This window comes from Watersipora subatra, chromosome 11 (assembly GCF_963576615.1).
Source record: "Watersipora subatra chromosome 11, tzWatSuba1.1, whole genome shotgun sequence".
In the NCBI taxonomy this organism is placed as follows: domain Eukaryota; kingdom Metazoa; phylum Bryozoa; class Gymnolaemata; order Cheilostomatida; family Watersiporidae; genus Watersipora; species Watersipora subatra.
The window spans coordinates 33,649,448-33,673,333 of NC_088718.1; positions in this window are offsets into that span (position 1 = coordinate 33,649,448).

Consider the following 23,886-nt stretch of genomic DNA (forward strand, 5'->3'; position numbering starts at 1 on the left):
AGCCACTGCAACAAAAGCTCAACCCATTAACGTACGCAACAATTTCTGAAATACAAAAAGCTACAAAAATTAAACTGCTTAAAGGTAATGCAGAAAAAAGTATTTTGTAAACACGAAAACAAAATTTCACTGGGAACTATTTGAAATGAAAATCAACAAACTTGAACATCTAGTTGCTTTGCATTTGCAACCTAGTGCATAGATACTGCATAGCTAGTGCAAAAATAGTGTATAGATTATGCATATATAGTATATAGATAGTGCATAAATAGTGTATATTTAGTACACATACATTGTTCATATAGTGCATAGGCAGTGAGTAGATAGTGCATCTATAGTGCATCAATAGTGTATAGATAGTGCATATATAGTGTATAGATATTGTATAGATAGTGAATGAAAAGTGGGTAGCTCAGGGGTCAGGAACCTTCTTGACTGAAATAGCCAAAAACCGACATGATTCAAAATTGAATTCGAAGAGATTCGCATGTATGTTTTGAATCTCGAAAACATAATGTGGAAAAGGAAAACCAAGAAATCTAATATGTTTGAGCAATTTTAGAGTATAAGAAATTGGATTTTCTTGGTTTGTTTATTTTATATCAACTAACTAACCATTTTGCTCGCGTTAGAACAAATTAAATTTGACATTTATTTACAACGACTTGTTTATTTCGTCTAAACAGCAAAGTTTACTCTGCAAAATAAAACTAATTTCATTATTTTATACATCGAAAAAAGCGTTGTTGAATATACTTTACAAGAAAATGATACAAATGCAAGGTTAGGATAAAAGAGAACTTTCAGCACACTCTAACCTTGACATTTCAAAACATGGACTGATGCGGTAACACCTGCACCGATTGATCGTCTTTAAGTATTCATTAACAATTTCACAGCTACCTATTCTCTGTTTTGTCAAAACACCTCACAATCTATCACAATGAGCTAAAATGTCATAAAAATTGTATATATAATAGATATAGCGCTATGCACATGTAGTTCTTTTTCCAAAAGTGTGGTAAGATAGATTATCATTCAAATCGAAATTGAGAACTTTTCCGACTTGACGCTTTACATCATATAGAATATTTTTTGTAATAGGAAGCAAAAAGTTTACATAATTTTTTTACGTTGTTTGGAATTTACGTTAAAGGACCAACTGCTGTATTATTTTAATTAAATTAACGTCAAAATTATACATTAATTTTGCACTAATTTATCAAAGAGTCAGATGCAATAATTAAAAGAGCCACTTATGGCTCAAGCGCCATAGGTTCCTGACTCCTGTCATAGACAGTGCATAGGTGGTGTGTAGGTAGTATGTAGTTAGTGTCTATATAGTGCTTAAGAATTGCATAGCTGATATGCAGGTGTAGTTAGTGCATAGATATTTTGTTATTAAAGAAGAAGTAGTGCATAGTTAGTGTATAGACAATACATAGACATTGTGTAGATAGTTCATTATTGCGCATAAATAGTTAATATGTAGTGTCTAGATAATGCATGATTAGCTCATAGATATTGCATGAATGATTTGTAGATATTGTGTAGTTTGTAAAAGAAGGAAAAACAACATAAAGATAAAAAGTGAAAACTTATGAGAAAAAAGATAAAAGAGTTGCTGACAGATAATGACGAATGGGAACAGACACATAATAGGTTTTTTGCTTTTGCAACTTATATAGACAGACCCGCCAAATTAATGTAACAAATCTTAAAGATACTGCTTAGATACATGTAGCATTTAGATAGTGTGTAGGTGAAATTCAGATTTTACCAAATTATACACCAAGTCATGTACAGTAGACACTTCTATAGGGTTTAGCTTCCATAACCAAAATTTCATATTATGTAAAGAATTCATGTAGACCATTCTTTGCACAAAGAGAAAGTTTACGTATAACGTAAAAGTTAAATCAGGGCAAGTTTTTAAACTGAACTATAAAAATGAGAACTTTGTAGTTGGCCCTGAAAATATTTATTTCTCTCTTATTTCACTTAGAAGAGAAACTGTGTTTAGGACTATCTCTATTATATATGAGATTGCTCGAACAGCCAGGTTTGCCATGAGATATCGCCAAGTGTTTCGATAAAGCACAGAGAATAGGTAGCTGATCAGCTAATCCAAATTAGCTAAAGATGATCAATTGGTGCAGGTTTTAGAGCATCGTCATACACATCTGAATGTTGAAATCTGATTTATCTGCTACATATATATTTTACTCTAACCTTGAACTCTTGTGAGGGATGGCAGAGTAGATGAACGGATAGAAACTACTCTTATTGCAGCAAAGGTTTATTGTTATTTTACTTTGTGGTAAGCATATTAAACATGTTCGCTCTTTTAATTTTGTATATCGACTTTGCCGTTTGTAAGAAAGAGTCAATGTAAACTAACTTGGAAAGTATGGACTCTTTCTAACTTGTTGCAAAAGTACCGCAAACCTTGACAATATACCAAATTAAGGTGATAAGAAAAAGCAAAAAAGCGGTAGATACAAGCCAATAATACTACAGTTATGGTGAAGTCACTAAATTTTTAGTTTTGAATAGCTAAAATAGCTGTGTTTGGAAATATCTTGGGGCAAAATAGGCAATTTAAATGTATTTTACTATTCTTATAACTAAAATATCTATAATGAAAACTTTTTCGAGACGAACTATTTACGTTTTAGGAAGGTTTACTAAATTTATATAAACTGATAACCATTTGTGTTTACTCTGCCTCTTGATTTCGCAATAGTTGTCATGAAATTAAGGTCTAATAGGCTATTTAATTTGAAAGGAAATTGTTATTCCTGTAATCCATTGCTGGCTATTACATAAATTTTGCCAAAGATCAGGTATGCTTTTGCAGAAACTTGTCTCCTGTCGAGCGAGTTGAATCTTTGTTTTATAAATAAAATCACTCTGATAATTTTATCATTTTGGAAAAAAATTTCTTATTAAAATTATTTGCTGTCATGCAAGTGCCAAGTATTATTGGTACTTTGCCAACAAACATTATGCTTTTTAGCTAAAGCTTTATACAAGCTAATATATTATAGTACTGTCTCATTATAGCTATTAATAATGCTTGTAGCTTTTTACAAAGCTTTCCTATGACCAAACATATAAATACTTGGGTTTTCTGTTATCAAATCAGTTGTCTCTGGAGTGTGCAATAAACCATTTCTCTAATTTAATACTCTATTTAATTGCTTCTGTGCAGAAACATAACAGAAGCTAATTGGCAACAAGGATTTCTCTTTTGAACAGTTACAAAGAGTTTTGTTCAGATTTTATCATTGATAAAATCGATACAAAGAGTTCTAGTTTATTACAAGAGTAACTGTTCAAAATTGCACCACTACAATGGCAGAAGTAGCAGACCTGATCAAGCTAATGCAGAAGCAGCAGGAGGACCAGAGACAGCAGCAAAAGGAGCAGAGAAAGCAGCAAGAAGAGCATAGACAACAGCAGCATGAGGAGTTCAAGCAGCAACAAGAGGAATACAGACGTCAGCAAGATGAAAGAATGGAGGAGAATAAGAAACTGATGGAGCTACTACTACAAAACCTACAACGGAAACAAGAAACAGCTGCAACCGCTGTTCCAGCCTTCCCAGGTTTTGACCTAACAGCAGAGCTACTAACAGATTACATAGACAGATTCAACACATTCATTGCAGCAAATTCTATTCATCAAGACAAGATTGCTGGCACTTTTCTCACCAACCAACAGCCTACACTCTACAAGCAGCTTAGTAATATGGCAGCTCAGCTTTCAACACCCAAGCAGATCAACGACCTCAACATGGATGAAATACTGGAATTTCTCAAAGACCAGTATGACCCTAAGCGCTTCATTGTTAGAGAGCGTTACAAGTATTGGAGTGACATGCAGAGGAAACCTGGAGAAACTATTCAAGAGTTAGCTGCCAGAATTCGTCAAGATGCAACTACATGGGCCTTCATAGACATTACAGATCCATTAGATGAGGCTCTCAGAACAAGATTTATCTGCTTTGTAAACAATGAAGCAGTTCTCAAATCTCTCTTCAAGGTCAAGGACAATGAACTCAACTTCAACAAAGCTATACAGGTAGCACAGGAAACAGAAGAAGCAGCTAAAGTTGCCAAAGAGACAGTTTATGGAAACTCGTCTAAAGTCAACAAGGTTGCTCAACAGAAATCAAGATACAAACCAATCCAGAAAAACAACTCTACACCTGACAAGCAGAAGGAAGGAAAGCTATGCTACAGATGTGACCAAACTAACCATACAGCGGATGACTGCAGATTCAAAGCAGCCACCTGCAACTTTTGTTCTAAACAAGGTCACATAGAAAGAGCATGCAAGAAAAAGAAATCATCTGCAGCAGAAAAACCAGTAAAGATGATAGAATGCACATCAACCAAGATGGTGAAACTTGCTGAAAACATCAAACTGGAGGGAGACAACTTCACACTTGAACTGGACACTGGAGCATGTGACAACTTCATCTGTAAATCAATATGGGAGAAGCTAGGAAAGCCAAACCTAAGACCTACTACAGTTAACTACAAATCAGCCTCAGGACATCTCATAGAGACGCTTGGCAGATGTGAGCTAACTGCCCAATTGGATGCACAGAAAGAAGTCAGACTACCATTTGTGATTAGTGCTGTACAAGATCTCAACCTACTAGGAAGAACTGCTATACAGCAACTAGGCATCTCTATTGATGACAAGCTACAACAGAACCTTGTATCAACAATCACAGAGAACCAGCCAGATGGGAGGTTACAAATCAAGTGTAAGGAGATGTGCAAAGAATTTCCAGAAATATTCAAAGACGAGCTAGGATGTCTCAAGAACTTTGAACTAGAGATAAACTTCAAACCTTCAACAAAGCCAGTCTTCTGCCGACCCAGACCAGTTCCTATTGCCTTGACAGAAGAGCTCAACCAAGCATACGAAGCAGGTGTAGCTAAAGGCATATGGGAACCAACTCAATTCAACCAGTATGGAACACCAGTTGTACCTGTACGCAAATCTACAACAGGTCAAGCTGCAGGGAAGATCAGAGTATGTGGAGACTACTCCAAAACTATCAATAATCAGCTAGAAACACATAGGAAACCTATCCCACTACCAGAAGATCTAATCAGAAAACTAGGTGGAGGCTATTGCTACACACAGATTGATTTAGCAGATGCCTACAATCAAATATTGTTGGCACCAGAAAGTCAACGACGACTAGCACTATCAACACACCGAGGAGTACTACTACAGAAGAGGTTGCCCTTTGGCATAAGCTCAGCACCAGGGTATTTTCAAGAAATCATGGAGCAACTGACACAAGACCTCCCAGGAGTAGCAGTATACCTAGATGATATACTAGTGAGTGGAGCCAATGCAGAGAGCCATCTACAAAACTTACGTCGACTTCTTCAAAGATTAGAAGAAAGAGGGCTCAGATGTAGAAAAGACAAGTGCTGTTTTGCTCAACCGACAGTAGAGTATCTGGGACACAAACTCACTTCAAAGGGAATCACTAAAGGAAAGAAGGCAGATGCAGTACAACAGATGCCAGTCCCAACAGACTTAACTCAGCTAAGATCTTTCTTAGGAGCTACACAATTCTACAGCAAGTTCATACCCAATCTGTCACAACTCACAGGACCATTGCATAAACTGACACGCAAAGGAGAGACCTGGAAGTGGGGCACTGAACAAGAAAAGAGCTTCAACAAACTGAAAGATATGCTATCAACTGATAGTGTCTTAGCACACTTCAACGCAGATCTTGACATTGGAATCTCATGTGATGCTTCAGAAACTGGACTGGGAGCTGTACTATTTCATCGTTATCCTGATGGAAGTGAGAGACCAATAGCCAATGTTTCAAAAACACTGACCAGCACACAGAGGAAATATGGACAAATACAAAAAGAAGCTCTCTCAATCATATTTGCTCTAAAGAAGTATCACCAGTACCTGTATGGTCGACGGTTTATCTTGGTAACTGACCACAGACCTCTTCTCACACTTCTAGGACCTACCAAAGGAGTTCCAGCTCTAGCAGCCAACAGACTAGCAAGATGGGCACTGGTACTAAATCAGTATGACTACACCATAGAATACAGATCTACCCAGCATCATCAAAATGCAGATGTCCTCTCAAGACTGCCAGTTGGACCTGATAAAGAGTTTGATGCAAGAGAAGATGAGGATGATGTTGATACAGTATGCACTATTCACACTATTGGACAACAGCTCAACTCTACAGACTACAATTTTCTAGCAAAGGAGACAAAGAAAGACTCAACACTAGCCACAGTAATGCGCTACACAGCAGAAGGATGGCCTGGTAACAAAGAGATGAAGGAGACTCAGCTGTCACTCTTCCACAAGATCTCAGATTCACTTTCTATCACTGAAGGTTGTCTTCTATATGGCAACAGAGTAGTCATTCCTGTCAAGTTACAACAGGAAGTATTAAAGATCCTTCACCTTGGACACTTTGGAATGGAAAGAATGAAGAAGCTAGCTCGAACTGCTGTCTATTGGCCTCGCATTGACTCTGATATAGAGGAGACAAGCCGACAGTGCACTGCCTGTGCTGAACACCAGAAGCTTCCACAGAAGTATCCTATACATCCCTGGATGCTACCTGAGAAGCCATGGAGTCGTCTTCACTTAGATCATGCAGTGAACTTCATGGGCAGCCAATGGCTAGTGATGATAGATGCCTACTCAAAGTATCCATGCATACACAGGACGTCATCTACTTCTACCAGAGCTACCACAGACATCTTAGAGGAGATATTCGCACACTTTGGATACCCTCACACCATAGTCACTGACAATGCTACCAGCTTCACCTCAGGAGAGTTTCAGCAGTGGTGTCAAGAGAGAAGCATTGTTCACCTCACTGGAGCACCCTACCATCCAGCTACAAATGGCGCAGCTGAAAGACTAGTACAATCCTTCAAACAAGCCATGAAGAAATCGTCACTCTCACCTAAATCTGCACTACAACAGTTCCTGATGCACTATAGAAGGACACCACTTCCTACAGGATACTCTCCCAGTCAGCTGCTGAATGGAAGACAGATGAGATGCAAGATTGACACCCTATTGCCATCACCCGCACACATAGCACAGTTTCATCAATCCAGAGAAGTCAACCGATCGGCAGAAAAGACAGTTAGCAAGATACACAGCTACAATCTTGGAGCACCATGCTATGCCTTGTATCATGGACCTAGACGCAACAGACAACCTAGATGGGTTCCAGCCATTGTTACTAAGATATATGGAACTCGTAGTCTCAATGTCAAAGTGGTACCAAAGGGACCTACTTGGAGAAGACATGTTGAACAACTCAGACCAAGATACTCAACAGAAGAAGATCAAGACCCTGGAGATAAACCTGATATAACAGAGGAGACAAAACTGCAACTACCAGCCCCTACAACTGTAACAGAGCAACCTCCGTCTAGAAGAAGACCACGCAACCCTCGTCTACCTGATGGAGATGAGTATAGCAGAGACAAACCCCGAAGGTCTAAGAGAACCAGAAAGAACCTTTAGCTTAGTGAGGAGGTGTCATGCAAGTGCCAAGTATTATTGGTACTTTGCCAACAAACATTATGCTTTTTAGCTAAAGCTTTATACAAGCTAATATATTATAGTACTGTCTCATTATAGCTATTAATAATGCTTGTAGCTTTTTACAAAGCTTTCCTATGACCAAACATATAAATACTTGGGTTTTCTGTTATCAAATCAGTTGTCTCTGGAGTGTGCAATAAACCATTTCTCTAATTTAATACTCTATTTAATTGCTTCTGTGCAGAAACATAACATTTGCCATAAAGGAATGATAGCATTTCAGAAAGCAAAATATTTATCATTTGACGAACAACACAAAAAGTATAATATTACATTGAAAATCCATGTTGTTGATGGATAATCTCACTAGCCCAATTAAATTGCTTTGAAATAACTCAATCTCTCAGCAAATTAAAAAATTGCGGAATTGAATCAAACCTTGTGTCAGTGTTTGTTGTTTGAAAATCTAAAAAAGGTTGCCTGAGTGACCTTTCGCACCCGAGATGATGACTATGTACTAGTTTTAGTTAAGATGGCAACTTTTCCAATGTATCTGAGTAATAAAATATATCAACATGTTTTATACTTACCAAGTACGTTCATCAACTTTCCTAAAAGTCGTGTATTAAATTTGATGTTTCTTTGTTTTTTATAAGTTTCTTGTATATCAGCTACAATTCTCAAATCAAGCCTAAAACAAGACCAAAAAGCACTAAGTTAAAACTTATAATAAAAGAAACTAAATCGTTTTTGTAACCTCTATTACATATAGGCCTAATCATGAATACTTTATTTTATATAATTGTAACTAAAGGACACACACATACACCCCCAACACGACTGAGCTGAACTTGGGCTTGGCAGATGGAATGACTGTTGGCAAAGCATCCAGCTAGCCGATAGTCAGCTGTCGTAAGTCGAGGAAGCTTTAATGACATTGTGTATTTCTATGGGTACTTTAATCTAGTTAACCTCTCAGATTGCTCAACAATTTAATTGCATCTCCTATAGCTCAATGGGTTAATTTATTTGACTTGCACAAAATATTTTTCTCATGATATGACGTTTAAAACTTACAGTTGTTTAACAAAGTTTGAAAATCTTTACCGATGTTTTATTTTTTCTCCCAGTTTATATAAACTGCGGCAAACACTTTTCTCATAATATATAGTTGGAAACTTAGAATGGTAACTGATGTTATAATTATGGTAAATAAAAATTCGTTTTTAGTTGCAAAAACTTTTATTACCCTGGCATTGCTAGCCTTTCAACTAGTAAATATACATATACATGTACTAGCGGAATGCCCGGCCTTGCCTAAGTGATAAAAGTCTTTGCACCTAAAATCTATTTTCATGTAACATAAAACAACAGTTACCATTCTAACTTTCTAATTTTATATTATGTGAGAAGTTTTTTGTGCGGTTTAAATAAATTAGGAAAAAAAATAAAACAATTGTAAAGATTTTCAAACTTTGTCAAAAAAATGTAACTTTTAAATTCTATATCATGAGAAAAAGGTTTTTTGCAAGTAAATAAACTAAGGAAAAACTAAAATAACTATAAAAGTATACAAGTTTATGTAAGAAATAATTAGCAAGTAATTGCTAAATTAAGTATATTTTGCTACGACTACAATAAACAATGATTTGGTAATGATACAATTAGTATGAATTTAAAAATTGCAAAATAAAGATCTTGATTATATTGAAATTTTTTCTTTAGTAGTTTTCTGCAGTTCAAATAAAATAAAAGAAAAAACAAATTTAAAGGTTTGTAAACTTTATCAAACAACTTAAATCTATAAATTTCATTCATTGGAACAGCGCGTTCTGTTGAGATTTATTAGAGAAAAAAATAAAACAGATGTAAAGGTTTGTAAAAAATTTTAAATAAAGGTAACTTTTATACATATAATGTATTTCATACATTAGAAAAAAGGGTTCTGTTGAAATAGATTAAGAGAGAAAATACTACAAATGCAAAGGTGTTTAAAGGTAATTGCAAAATGATCAACTAGTAATGGCTAAATATAGTTTGTTTTGCTATGACTGCAATAAAAATTATTTGGTATATAATTACATGATTTTTATTTATTTCAGCGTTTTAGAAATTTTTCTGTATAGAATGTATACAAAGCTAAAATAATTATCTAGTGCAAACATCCCTTAGTAAAAATCATCAAAATTTTATATAAGTAAATTAAATTTCGAAAATCAGTAACATAATTATATGTTAATCACAGTAACTATAGTTACTCACGGTAAGTTTAGTGTATTAAGTGGTTATGATCTGCAAAAAAAGTGCAACATTACAAAATACTACGCGCAAAACCTACCTTTGGAAGTACTTACCTTTGATACAGACATATCACATAAACATTGAACTTAACTTTAACAATTTTAGTTTTCTTAACACATACCTAAAGCATAGTTTTAGTATGTATTCTGCCAAACTAATCTCTGACTTTGGCTGAAATTTTATTACTTATCTGTTTTCGAGATCATTTTTATTGTAATTTATAACGAATGAAGCTGAACTGAGATAGTGAGCAATGTATATCTCTTCTAAGTGTTGGGAGAGCAATTTTAGTAACTTATTTTCTGTATTTAGTGGGTATAATCTGTGACAAAATTTAACATTACAATGTATTATTGTAGTGCGTATTGTGGGAAGTACTTACCTTTGATACAGTCGTATAACATGAGCGTCGAGTCTAACTTAGATGAATTTAGCTTACCGAGCACATACTTTAAGCTAAGTTTTAGTATTCGTTCAAATAAACTAAACTTCAAGTTTAAACTAAAATTGTATCAAATATCTGTCTTTGATTTCATTTTAACGTAACTTATAATAAGAAATGTTGAGATAAGGAGCAACCTACATCTTTTGAGGCATTGGGATACAGGTTTTGCTGAATAGCATACTGCCAATTTTGTTATATCGTCGTAATGAGTACAGCAAATGCTAAATTTTAATTTTCCGAGAAAATTTTGTTGATATTGCATAGAGAAAAACCAATTTGCTCTAGTATGGTGAGAACAAAAAAGCATTTTGTTCGATAAAAATAAGCAAAAAATCTTATAACAGGGGTATCGCAACTCATGAGCGTACTGTGTCAAATAATAATTTTGAGTGTGCAACCGGAAAAAAGGCATACGGTATTTGGTAAGAGCAATAGTATTGGTAAAAAAGCGTAGCCTTGTGGTTTTTGTGAGCCGGTTTACAAACTTACAATTGTGATCTATGCAAGTTCAAACCCAGTATGAAGCAAGAGTTGCATTGCTAGATTTTAATCGATATAGCAGGACAGACAGCAAACCATATTCGACAGACTTTGGATATTTGTTGTCTGTCGTTTGCTATGAAGACTAGGCCATACATATAGTATATGAGCGTGTCTCTGCATATATGAAAAAATGGCTGTTGGAGAGATTCCTGGCTGGCCGAAGGGCGACTGCCAAAACCAACACGCTGCTGATCTTTCGAAGGGGCAGAGCAAGCCAAATAGAAAAGAGTGTAAAATCAGGGCCTGAAACAATGATAAGCAGATATCCCTGGCGTGTTGTTTATTGTGCACACCCACATTATGTTCATTTATTGTGCATGCCCATATTATGTCGCTTGTATGTTTTTATACATATTGAATATATGTTTCTCAGTGCCTTTCACTCATTACTTTTATTTTTTGTGGAGCAGTAAAGGAAACACTGCAGTTTCCTATACACATATATTCATATATAAAGACATGTGCATTCTATAATGAGCTATGCGGCAAGGGGGGACTTATCCAACTATTGGAAACCCAAAGATCCCACCTCAATATACATGTATATATTTAATTATACGTCAATAAATAAATAAAATATATATAAACATTTGTAATCTAACATCAATGCTTTGATCAGTTGGTGATGTTTAACCATATTAAACTGAAAAGTTTGATGCGCTAATATAATTTTTATTTCACTCTTTAAATACTTCCAATGCATCAATTTAGCATTAAATTTTGCAATTTTGCATTAAAAGGCTGCATTATGATTGTGTAGTGACATGTTTGAGATTGCGTAGTAAAAGGTGGTAAAAATAATTTAAAAACCGAAACGTTCTTAATAAAAAAACTCTTTCTTTTCTCAGCTCAGTATTAAAACTTTCTTCTGCAAAACAATAAATGAAGTAGCAAATAAAGTACTATTGTCATGAATAAATAGCTAACAACATTCAATAGAAAAGCAAATAAATAATTATTGATATAAATAAAATGCTGACATGATAAACTCTTTAGCATATCTATTACCTGTCGCAAATGAAGGAGTGAATTACATCACGATTTTGTCTTTTGATTTCTCTGTTTCTCGGGATTTTGTAAGGCACAGGCACTTCTGGAGTAGAATTTGAAGCAAATGCTGTTTTCCATGTAGCTTCTTCACTTTTTCTAAATAATCCCATAACGCCGTTGGTCTGTAGAACTAGCAGAGTGGGTCTAATCTCGAGCAATGTTGTGTCAGTCATCATAGACGGCTTACGTTGAGAATTTAGAATCTGTTCTGAGTTTTTGAGCCAGTCTCTCTAATTGATATTAGTAATAACATGTTAGCAAAATGCGTTATCTGACTTACTAGTACTTATGCTAATTTTTCTGCAGAAGTGTTTCGGGTGTAATGATTGTCAGTCAATTGGCTCAAATGGTTAAGTTCTCAACTTGGTTGGAAGACAAACGTTATGCACCTTGAGTATGTAATATATGTTTAATTTACTGCAAGCAGAGTCTGTGAGATTTTTTTTTAAGAGCATCGCTGAATATCAATGGCTTTGTGACCTGTGCTGAACATGCATAGGTTTAGTAGACAAGGAGCATCAACGACTAAAGAGGTTGCAGAAAGCAAGCTAACATTGGATGTCATTTCTGACACCACTAGTGAAACTTTTGGGATTTGAACCACTGCTGGTTGTTGGTCAAGCGTGTTTTAACACTAGGTCAAAACAACTCTAATTAGATACAAGGCTCTTCTCAAGCACAGTAATAAGATCTTAGCAAACCAAGAAAATCTTGGCCAAAAATTCTGAGACAGTAAGCCTTGGCTTAAAATACAAATTAGCACAATATGCAACTAAAACAAAATATTAAACTATGAATTCATTTTTATGGTTTTCATGTTGTATACACATGTTTTACGAATTCAAAGTATTATATCATATGAAAAAATGAGCATATAATACATTTATCATATGCATCTATATGTATATAGATGCATATAATATATGCATATATACATATATCATATGTTATTAAATTGATATATATCCATATATGTCCAAAACATACTTACAAATATCCAATTCTGGACGGAAAATGTCATTGATGTTTTTGAGTTTGATGGAGACATAAGATAAGATACCCCCATAACATATCTTTGTGCAAGCAGAGCATTTTGGTGCTGAATCGTTGCAATTACAGTTTCTGCTGTCATCATCATCAACTAAAATGAAGTATTATTATTACAATATTGGAACAAGATGATTGAAGCAATATTAAAACATGTTTGTACAAACATTTTCTCAAGGCTTTTATTCTTTGTAGCTTTCATTAAAAAAATTAACAGAAAATTTCGTCACGCAAAGAATAAGCGGTGTTAAATATATCTTGTGGGTGATTAACATATAAATACTATTTACATACATGTATGTGAATATGCCGCAATTTGCTAGTTTGAATATTTGCCAATTCTATAAAAATATATCTGTATATACATATATTAATTTTTATACATATGAATAAATTTATATATATTAACTTTTGTGTATATAAATAAATGTATATATAAATATATATGTGTATATATATGTATATATATATATGTGTGTGTATATATATTTATATATAGTGTATATGAATTATGTGTATTTAAATAATTATGTATAATTATACAAATATGTCTTATTTGCTGAAACATACAATATACAAATATATATATATATATATCACTGAAGTAATAATTTTGAATTTATGATATATACTTCAGTACATTTAATTCAATAATATACATGCATGCACTGCTTTAAAAAAATTTAACATTATTAACTTGAGTCAAAATTGTAATTATACTTACATGAAGCTCAACACCAAGTGTAGGACTAAATATAGGTGAATCATTTGTTTCGTTTGCTGAGAAAAAAACATGTACCTATACCTGAATATCTACATGTATTTATAAGTTTTATTTAAGTGCAGTCTAGAGTAGAAAGCTGTTGATTGGGCTGTATAGCTAAATAATATAGAGTGGCTATGACAGTTCCATTAAACTCCAAAAATATATTTGTGAAATAAACATAACATAAAAAATCATCAACCTGCCAAATTTGTTATGTTACTATTTTAAAGCCCTGGCAAGTAAACTTTTACCACTGTTTTGTTAAGGCTGGTAATATTAAATAATAATCAGAGACTTTAAAATCAAGGATTACTTGTAAAAATTTTCGTTTTTGAACGAGGAGGGTTACCAAACATGATATGAAAGAAATATTAACAGTAATCTACTTGCCACAAAACATTTATTTACTCATCAAATATTTTAGGAAAACAACTAATTACTTTATCCACAATTTTTGCTAGCACTTGGTTGCCATTAAAGTTATATTTTTTGCTACTGCGGTTGTAATTTCCTACTTGAAATATTTTTCTCATGATATGAAGTTCAAAAGTCGTTTGACAAAGTTCGAAATTTTTTTACACATTTTTGGCTAACGCTTGACTGCCTATAAAGTTCTATTTTTTGCTGCTGTGATTGTGATTTCCTACCATCATCAGCCAGTCATCATGAATGAGTCGTCCATCCCTTGGAAGAAAACAGTGAGTCAACAGTGACTTAAACTCTAGATCGAGCGTCTGCTCATCTTTTGGTTTGGAATGAAGGTTTAGGAAAGTGCTTCTGATTGTAGGGTACAGCTGGTCACTGCGTAGTTTTTTTGCTAAAAAATATATGAAGACAAGTATTGGAGTTGTCTGTGCTTGGATATGAGATCTTAAAGATCAAAAAATTTTTAACCCTTCTGCTGGAGAAATGACATAATTTCATTTGGCAGAAGTTTATAAATCCATCACCTCGTAACGATAAAAATCATACAAATGCTCATACGTTAAAAATATTGTCGCCATAATATTTATCTCTGAGTGGCAATATGAAATGATTATTAAGCACGTTCTATCTGATACAAGTCAAACAAATATGAACTCGCGATTCCATCGCAAAAATGTAAAGCAGACAAACCAGTCTGCAAGCAATATGGGTTTTGAAACGACGGAATGAAATTATTATTTGACTATTGGCTGGTCAGTGATTGTTCGACTATCAATGCGATAATAATTTACCTGATAGTAGCAATATCATCTCTATAAACTTTCAGTATATACAGAAAAGTTATGGTATAGTAGATCAGATTATGATAATGCTGCATCACCTAGCTCTGTTGTTGTGAATACTAGAAAAGTGCCTCATAATAGCAACTCAAATACAAACAAACCTATTACTAATAACTCTAATACACTAACTCTAATATGCTACTAACTCTAATACAACGGTTACTACTTCTGAAAGATCAGAAGATGAAGCATATATAATCCTACAGGTCTTGAATGATTGGGAAGATTTTGCTGACTTAGGTGGCAACATGCCTTCATTTCCCTACAATTTTTCTTCTTAGTCCGCGGCCCTGCGGATGCTCTACCGTTAGTGTAATTTAATTATTTTTTCCTTTTTTCTGAACAAGGTCGAAATTAATTGTATAGAAGTGAAGATTCTGCTGCTTATAGCAGCAAAATCTAGCCAGTATTATATAAATGTGCAAAGATGTGAGTTTGGCAACCACTGGCCAAATTGGAATTATGAGAAAGCGCTACAGTGGAGTGATGCAAGGCAATTATTGAATTGTGTCTGAACAAAAGTTTGTGGAAAGCTCCAAGTAAAGTAAGCTATTTTAATAGGAAACGTCACATCTACAATCATTTAGTTAATAACGGCTCAAGCCATGCATGTTCATAGGATACCGACTTTATTGAATTGCCAACAAAAACTCAACTTCAAAAAAATTGCCAACAAAAAAAACGACTGTCAAACGTTTTTTGGATACTTTTACTCAGCGAAAGAATTAAGTCTTTTTAAATTATATTGGCAAGAAAATGTGGTGACTTATTTGGGAAATTTTCATCATGAAAATGCACTGTGTGTCACCTGGTTAACGAGATGAACCATTTCAGGCTGTCATTGAGGCGTAACTAAATTTTTTGTGATTCTTCACCAAAATATTAAGTAGCCGGATTGAATAACTTCTGAAACAGAATCCTTTCTGCGGAGAGTTGCCCGCTTATAAACAATACCGGAACTTCTATAAATTGCCTGAATGAGCATTCACACTTCCCATCCATCAATTTTAAAATAAGAAAAATGCATGATGAGTCATGCAGTGATCATGTACAGAGTATAATCAAATAAACTATACAGTAGTTGCAACGAACCATGCTGTGTCCACAATCAAGGCAGTGTTACACGCACCCAGAGAAATTATCAGAAACAAAAGCAAATGTGACTAGTTATAAAGTTGTATAAACATCAACAGGAAAAACTGACTTCAGGCCATTTCTATTACTTTTGTTTCAGTTATTTTTCTCAATCTCCACAATTTACTATAGTTACAGCTTTAACAGTTGGTTAAAAAGCAAGTTGTTTTTAAAGTTGTAAAAGTTTGTATACTTTTTCAAACAACGGTAACTTTTAATTTTCATAGATTGGGATTGGAAAAAAGTGTTCTGTTGAAATATATTAAGAGAAAAAATACAACAAATTTAAAGTTGTCTAAAGTTAACTGCAAACAAACAGGTAGTAATGGCTGAATAAAGTATGTTTTGCCATGACGACAATGAAAACTATTTGGTATATAATTCCATGATTTAAATTGTTTCAGTTTAACAGCGAATATATTGTATAGAGTAGTACAGAAATATTTAGTAATTATCTAATGCAAATATCTCCTGGTAGCAAGCATCAAAGATTTATATAAGTATGGTACATATTAAAATAGTAGTGAAAGGGTTAAAGGCATCATAACTAAAATTTAATTGCTAGACTCAAAATGGTTACCAAATCTTCTTGAGATCATTTAATTTCTAGCCAGAATGATGGAAAAACCAGCCAGGTCTAGAGTGTTACTTTAGGTGAAGACAAATCTAATACATTTGACATAGACCAAATATTTTTTACCTATTTTTGGTAAAACATACAAACTATATTTGATCAAATGCATTTAAAACTAATGAATGATGCCATTTGTAGTTTTTAACTTTTCTCAGCCAGTTTACGCATCGTCAAAACTGAGGGATCACTTAATTTGTGAGTGCTGAATAAACGCTGAGCAGTAAACTCATTATTTAAATAATTAAGCCACGCAAAGATTCATTCTAACTCACCATATCTTTGTAAGAACTCTCCGAGAGGAGTGAATTTTATCACTAGACTGTCAAACACTAAACGAGTTGCAATGTCAATAAACTGACTAACAACGCTGCTTTGCTTGTCGAGTTTAGCTTCATCAATTCTAGAAAAGCAAGATTCTCGTATTGAGTTCAAATAACTAAAACAAGTGATATAAATAGCATAGATTTTGCCATAACAAAGATTAGTAAGAATAAACACAAAAGCTGCTCGACATATACATAAAGCATATTTTACTTGTTTTGTAAAGTTGTGTTGTTTGTCATAACTTTTTAAAATACATAATAAAAATACACTTTGTTCATTTTTAAGGTTCCACCAAGGTCTCAAGTAATATATTTGAGAATAGCTTTGTCACCACCATAATAAGAATACCCTTAACAATCATAAATTTATTTTTTGCTGCTTTCAATATTGATCAGCTGAAGGTTTACGTAGAGTCATTAAGTTAATTATGAGTTGAGTAACATATTGGTTTTGTCATTGTTTTGATAAAGAAGCGCTTAGGCTTGTAACAGAAGGTAGCAACAGTCCAAGTTACCAGCTCAACATCATTATGACTGTTGAAAAAATTGTGACTAAAAGATTAACCTTTGGTTTTGTAACAATCTGACCTTTTTATAATAATTATAGTCATTTTAGTCGTAAGTGATAAATGATTTATTCCTCAACTCATGAATAATACAAGCAGGCAAAAAGAAGTTGAGTAGATCGCACGATTAGCCAATTAAAAGAACAAACTATTTAGATGCATTTATGATCATTCATTACACAAGATCTCTATGCTCCTAGCTCAAATATTGTAAGTAGTATATAGAGAGCAGATCTACACACAAAAGTGACGGATCCAGCGGGGGGATAGAAAAAGGGGGTTGTGAATTAAATTGGCTAGGGGTGTAGATTGAATCGTGTGGAGTTGAATGAGATGTTGGGGTTTGGGGGGAAATTGTGGTGTAGAGTAGGGGGTTGAATTCGAGGGGTTACGGATCCGCTCCTGGCGTAATTGGCGGATTATCTGTGGATGAGTCATCCGATTAGCGGGGGATGAGTCATCCGATTAAACGCGGATTATCGCGGGATTAGTCGGGGGAATCGTCGCGGATTAGTCGGGCGAATCGTCGCCGATTATCGGTGGAATAGTGGGGGTGAATATCTGGGACATCGAGGGCTGGATGGTTTTCCGGAGTGGATCTCGCGGATTATCGAGGAGAGCGAGAGATTACCTACCGGATGAGTGAGGGGGTTAATATCTGGGACACCGAGGGGTTGATTTTCCGGAGATTGTTATATATTTGAAACATTGAATATATATGAGAAAGTGTTTATGTACAAAGTTATTTTTTGAAGATTTGATGATTTTGTAATGTTGAAGCTCTTGAATGGTTAAGAATTTTAAGGAATTTATTTTCGGTTTTTTTTTTTGTATTTTTTTGTATGTAAGATTGAAATTTGTTGGAGAAATTAATATGTTGAATGAAAGATCAGTTTTATTACAAAATTATTCACTTTAAAAGATATATTTATATGTATTATTCATTATTTCCATCATCATTTTGTTTCAATAAAAATAAAATAGTTTATGTTTAACTTGAAATATATGAAAATATTCAAGTAGATAGGACACAATAAAGATAATATAGTATAAATGAAACATTGAATATATACATAAGAAAATGTTCATGTACAATCTTTATCAGTACTTTATAATAATTGTACATATACTTATTCTCTGTACTTTATTAACACACCTGATGATCTCTTACAGCACTTTATAATAATTGTACAAATACTTATTCTCAGTACTTTATTAACACTCCTAATGATCTCTTACAGCACTTTATAATAATTATACATATACTTATTCTCTGTACTTTATTAACACTCTTGATGATCTCTTACAGCACTTTATAATAATTGTACATATACTTAATATCTGTACTTTATTAACACTCTTGATGAACTCTTACAGCACTTTATAATAATTGTACATATACTTATTATCTGTACTTTAATAACACTCCTGATGATCTCTTACTACACTTTATAATAATTGTACATATACTTATTCTCTGTACTTTATTAACACTCTTGATGATCTCTTACAGCACTTTATAATAATTGTACATATACTTATTCTCTGTACTTTATTAACACTCTTGATGATCTTTTACAGCACTTTATAATAATTGTACAAATACTTATTCTCTGTACTTTATTAATACTCCTGATGATCTCTTACAGCACTTTATAATAATTGTACACATACTTATTCTCAGTACTTTATTAACACTCTTGATGATCTTTTACAGCACTTTATAATAATTGTACAAATACTTATTCTCTGTACTTTATTAATACTCCTGATGATCTCTTACAGCACTTTATAATAATTGTACACATACTTATTCTCAGTACTTTATTAACACTCCTGATGATCTTTTACAGCACTTTAGAATAATTGTACACATACTTATTCTCTGTACTTTATTAACACTCTTGATGATCTCTTACTACACTTTATAATAATTGTACACATACTTATTCTCTGTATTTTATTAACACTCTTGATGGACTTTTACTACACTTTATAATAATTGTACACATACTTATTCTCTGTACTTTTTTACCACACCTGATGATCTCTTACAGCACTTTATAATAATTGTACATATACTTATTCTCAGTACTTTATTAACACTCTTGATGATCTCTTACAGCACTTTATAATAATTGTACATATACTTATTCTCAGTACTTTATTAACACTCTTGATGATCTCTTACTACACTTTATAATAATTGTACACATACTTATTCTCTGTATTTTATTAACACTCTTGATGGACTTTTACTACACTTTATAATAATTGTACACATACTTATTCTCTGTACTTTTTTACCACACCTGATGATCTCTTACAGCACTTTATAATAATTGTACATATACTTATTCTCAGTACTTTATTAACACTCTTGATGATCTCTTACAGCACTTTATAATAATTGTACATATACTTATTCTCAGTACTTTATTAACACTCTTGATGATCTCTTACAGCACTTTATAATAATTGTACACATACTTATTCTCTGTACTTTATTAACACTCTTGATGATCTCTTACTACACTTTATAATAATTGTACATATACTTATTCTCAGTACTTTATTAACACTCTTGATGAACTCTTACAGCACTTTATAATAATTGTACACATACTTATTCTCAGTACTTTATTAACACTCCTGATGATCTCTTAATACACTTTATAATAATTGTACATATACTTATTCTCTGTACTTTATTAACACTCTTGATGATCTCTTACTACACTTTATAATAATTGTACATATACTTATTCTCAGTACTTTATTAACACTCCTGATGATCTCTTACAGCACTTTATAATAATTGTACATATACTTATTCTCAGTACTTTATTAACACTCTTGATGATCTCTTACAGTACTTTATAATAATTGTACATATACTTATTCTCAGTACTTTATTAACACTCTTGATGATCTCTTACAGTACTTTATAATAATTGTACATATACTTATTCTCTGTAATTTATTAACACTCCTGATGATCTCTTAATACACTTTATAATAATTGTACATATACTTATTCTCTGTACTTTATTAACACTCTTGATGATCTCTTAATACACTTCATAATAATTGTACATATACTTATTCTCTGTACTTTATTAACACTCTTGATGATCTCTTACTACACTTTATAATAATTGTACATATACTTATTCTCAGTACTTTATTAACACTCCTGATGATCTCTTACAGCACTTTATAATAATTGTACATATACTTATTCTCAGTACTTTTTTTACCACACCTGATGATCTCTTACAGCACTTTATAATAATTGTACATATACTTAATATCTGTACTTTATTAACACTCTTGATGAACTCTTACAGCACTTTATAATAATTGTACATATACTTATTATCTGTACTTTGTTAACACACCTGATGATCTCTTACAACACTTTATAATAATTGTACATATACTTATTCTCTGTACTTTATTAACACTCTTGATGATCTCTTACAGCACTTTATAATAATTGTACATATACTTAATATCTGTACTTTATTAACACTCTTGATGAACTCTTACAGAACTTTATAATAATTGTACATATACTTATTATCTGTACTTTAATAACACTCCTGATGATCTCTTACTACACTTTATAATAATTGTAGATATACTTATTCTCTGTACTTTATTAACAATCCTGATGATCTCTGACAGCACTTTATAATAATTGTACATATATTTATTCTCTGTACTTTATTAACACTCTTGATGATCTCTTACAGCACTTTATAATAATTGTTCATATACTTATTCTCTGTACTTTATTAACACTCCTGATCTTTAATTAAATTAAACTAGTAGACTTGCTAGCATCACATTCTAACTGATATCTTCAAAATATGGAAAAGACTGTGAAGTGATATATAATACACAATCTTTCGATAAAATCATGACAAAATACTTTTGGTAAAGAGAACCCTGTTATCATTCATCAATCTTTGAGAGAATAAATGATACATACTACATTTATTCAAAACAATACATATATTCATTTTCTTTATATTCTCTTCAAAACGAATACTTACCTATACCTACCTTAGTACAATTCCTCCATCTGTCCATTGGGCCTTCTTTTTTTTTGCTCATCCCTCTATTTACTGGGCAAGAGACTGTTATGGAATGGTTAAGCCAAACCAAACAGGAGAATTCCATAGGCAAGCCTAGGAAAACACTCAGGTCGATTGCCAAGGCGCTTGTCCACACGACAGCCTGAACACAGCGACACTCAACGAACTTAATCGCGAGTAGCCGGCTAACAGAATTCTAGCTGAAGCATACAAGCCTTATGGTATCAACGCTCGATTGCCCCAAAATCTCAATCTGTATATAAGTAGGCATCAGGAGCAGGACTAAGTGATGAAAAGGAAAATTACACTGAGCAAGCTTCTTATACAGAGGATTGAAGAATAGTGGCGTATCCAACAGAATCAATGAAGCGAAAATAGTAAACAGATTTTCGCGAAATTGAATTATTTCGCGAAAGTGAATTTCGCGAAATTGGATTTCGCGAAATTGGATTTCGCGAAATTGGATTTCGCGAAATTGGATTTCGCGAAATTACACATTATATATATATATTATATAGTCATCTTTCGCGAAATTGAATTTCGCGAAAGTGAATTTCGCGAAATTACACATTATATATATTATATAGTCAACTTTCGCGAAATTGAATTTCGCGAAAGTGAATTTCGCGAAATTACACATTATATATATTATATAGTCAACTTTCGCGAAATTGAATTTCGCGAAAGTGAATTTCGCGAAATTGGATTTCGCGAAATTGGATTTCGCGAAATTACACATATATATTATATGTGTAATTTCGCGAAATCCAATTTCGCGAAATCCAATTTCGCGAAATCCAATTTCGCGAAATTCACTTTCGCGAAATTCAATTTTGCGAAAGTTGACTATATAATATATATGTGTAATTTCGCGAAATCCAATTTCGCGAAATCCAATTTCGCGAAATTCACTTTCGCGAAATAATTCAATTTCGCGAAAATCTGTTTACTATTTTCGCTTCATTGATTCTGTTGGATACGCCACTATTCTTCAATACTCTGTATAAGAAGCTTGCTCAGTGTAATTTTCCTTTTCATCACTTAGTCCTGCTCCTGATGCCTACTTATATACAGATTGAGATTTTGGGGCAATCGAGCGTTGATACCATAAGGCTTGTATGCTTCAGCTAGAATTCTGTTAGCCGGCTACTCGCGATTAAGTTCGTTGAGTGTCGCTGTGTTCAGGCTGTCGTGTGGACAAGCGCCTTGGCAATCGACCTGAGTGTTTTCCTAGGCTTGCCTATGGAATTCTCCTGTTTGGTTTGGCTTAACCACTCCATAACAGTCTCTTGCCCAGTAAATAGAGGGATGAGCAAAAAAAAAAGAAGGCCCAATGGACAGATGGAGGAATTGTACTAAGGTAGGTATAGGTAAGTATTCGTTTTGAAGAGAATATAAAGAAAATGAATATATGTATTGTTTTGAATAAATGTAGTATGTATCATTATTCTCTCAAAGATTGATGAATGATAACAGGGTTCTCTTTACCAAAAGTATTTTGTCATGATTTTATCGAAAGATTGTGTATTATATATCACTTCACAGTCTTTTCCATATTTTGAAGATATCAGTTAGAATGTGATGCTAGCAAGTCTACTAGTTTAATTTAATTAAAGATCAGGAGTGTTAATAAAGTACAGAGAATAAGTATATGTACAATTATTATAAAGTGCTGTAAGAGATCATCAAGAGTGTTAATAAAGTACTGAGAATAAGTATATGTACAATTATTATAAAGTGCTGTAAGAGATCATCAGGTGTGGTAAAAAAAGTACAGAGAATAAGTATGTGTACAATTATTATAAAGTGCTGTAAGAGAACATCAGGAGTATTAATAAAGTACAGAGAATAAGTATATGTACAATTATTATAAAGTGTAGTAAGAGATCATCAAGAGTGTTAATAAAGTACTGAGAATAAGTATATGTACAATTATTATAAAGTGTAGTAAGAGATCATCAAGAGTGTTAATAAAGTACTGAGAATAAGTATATGTACAATTATTATAAAGTGCTGTAAGAGATCATTAGGGTGTTAATAAAGTACAGAGAATAAGTATATGTACAATTATTATAAAGTGCTGTAAGAGATCACCAGGTGTGTTAACAAAGTACAGATAATA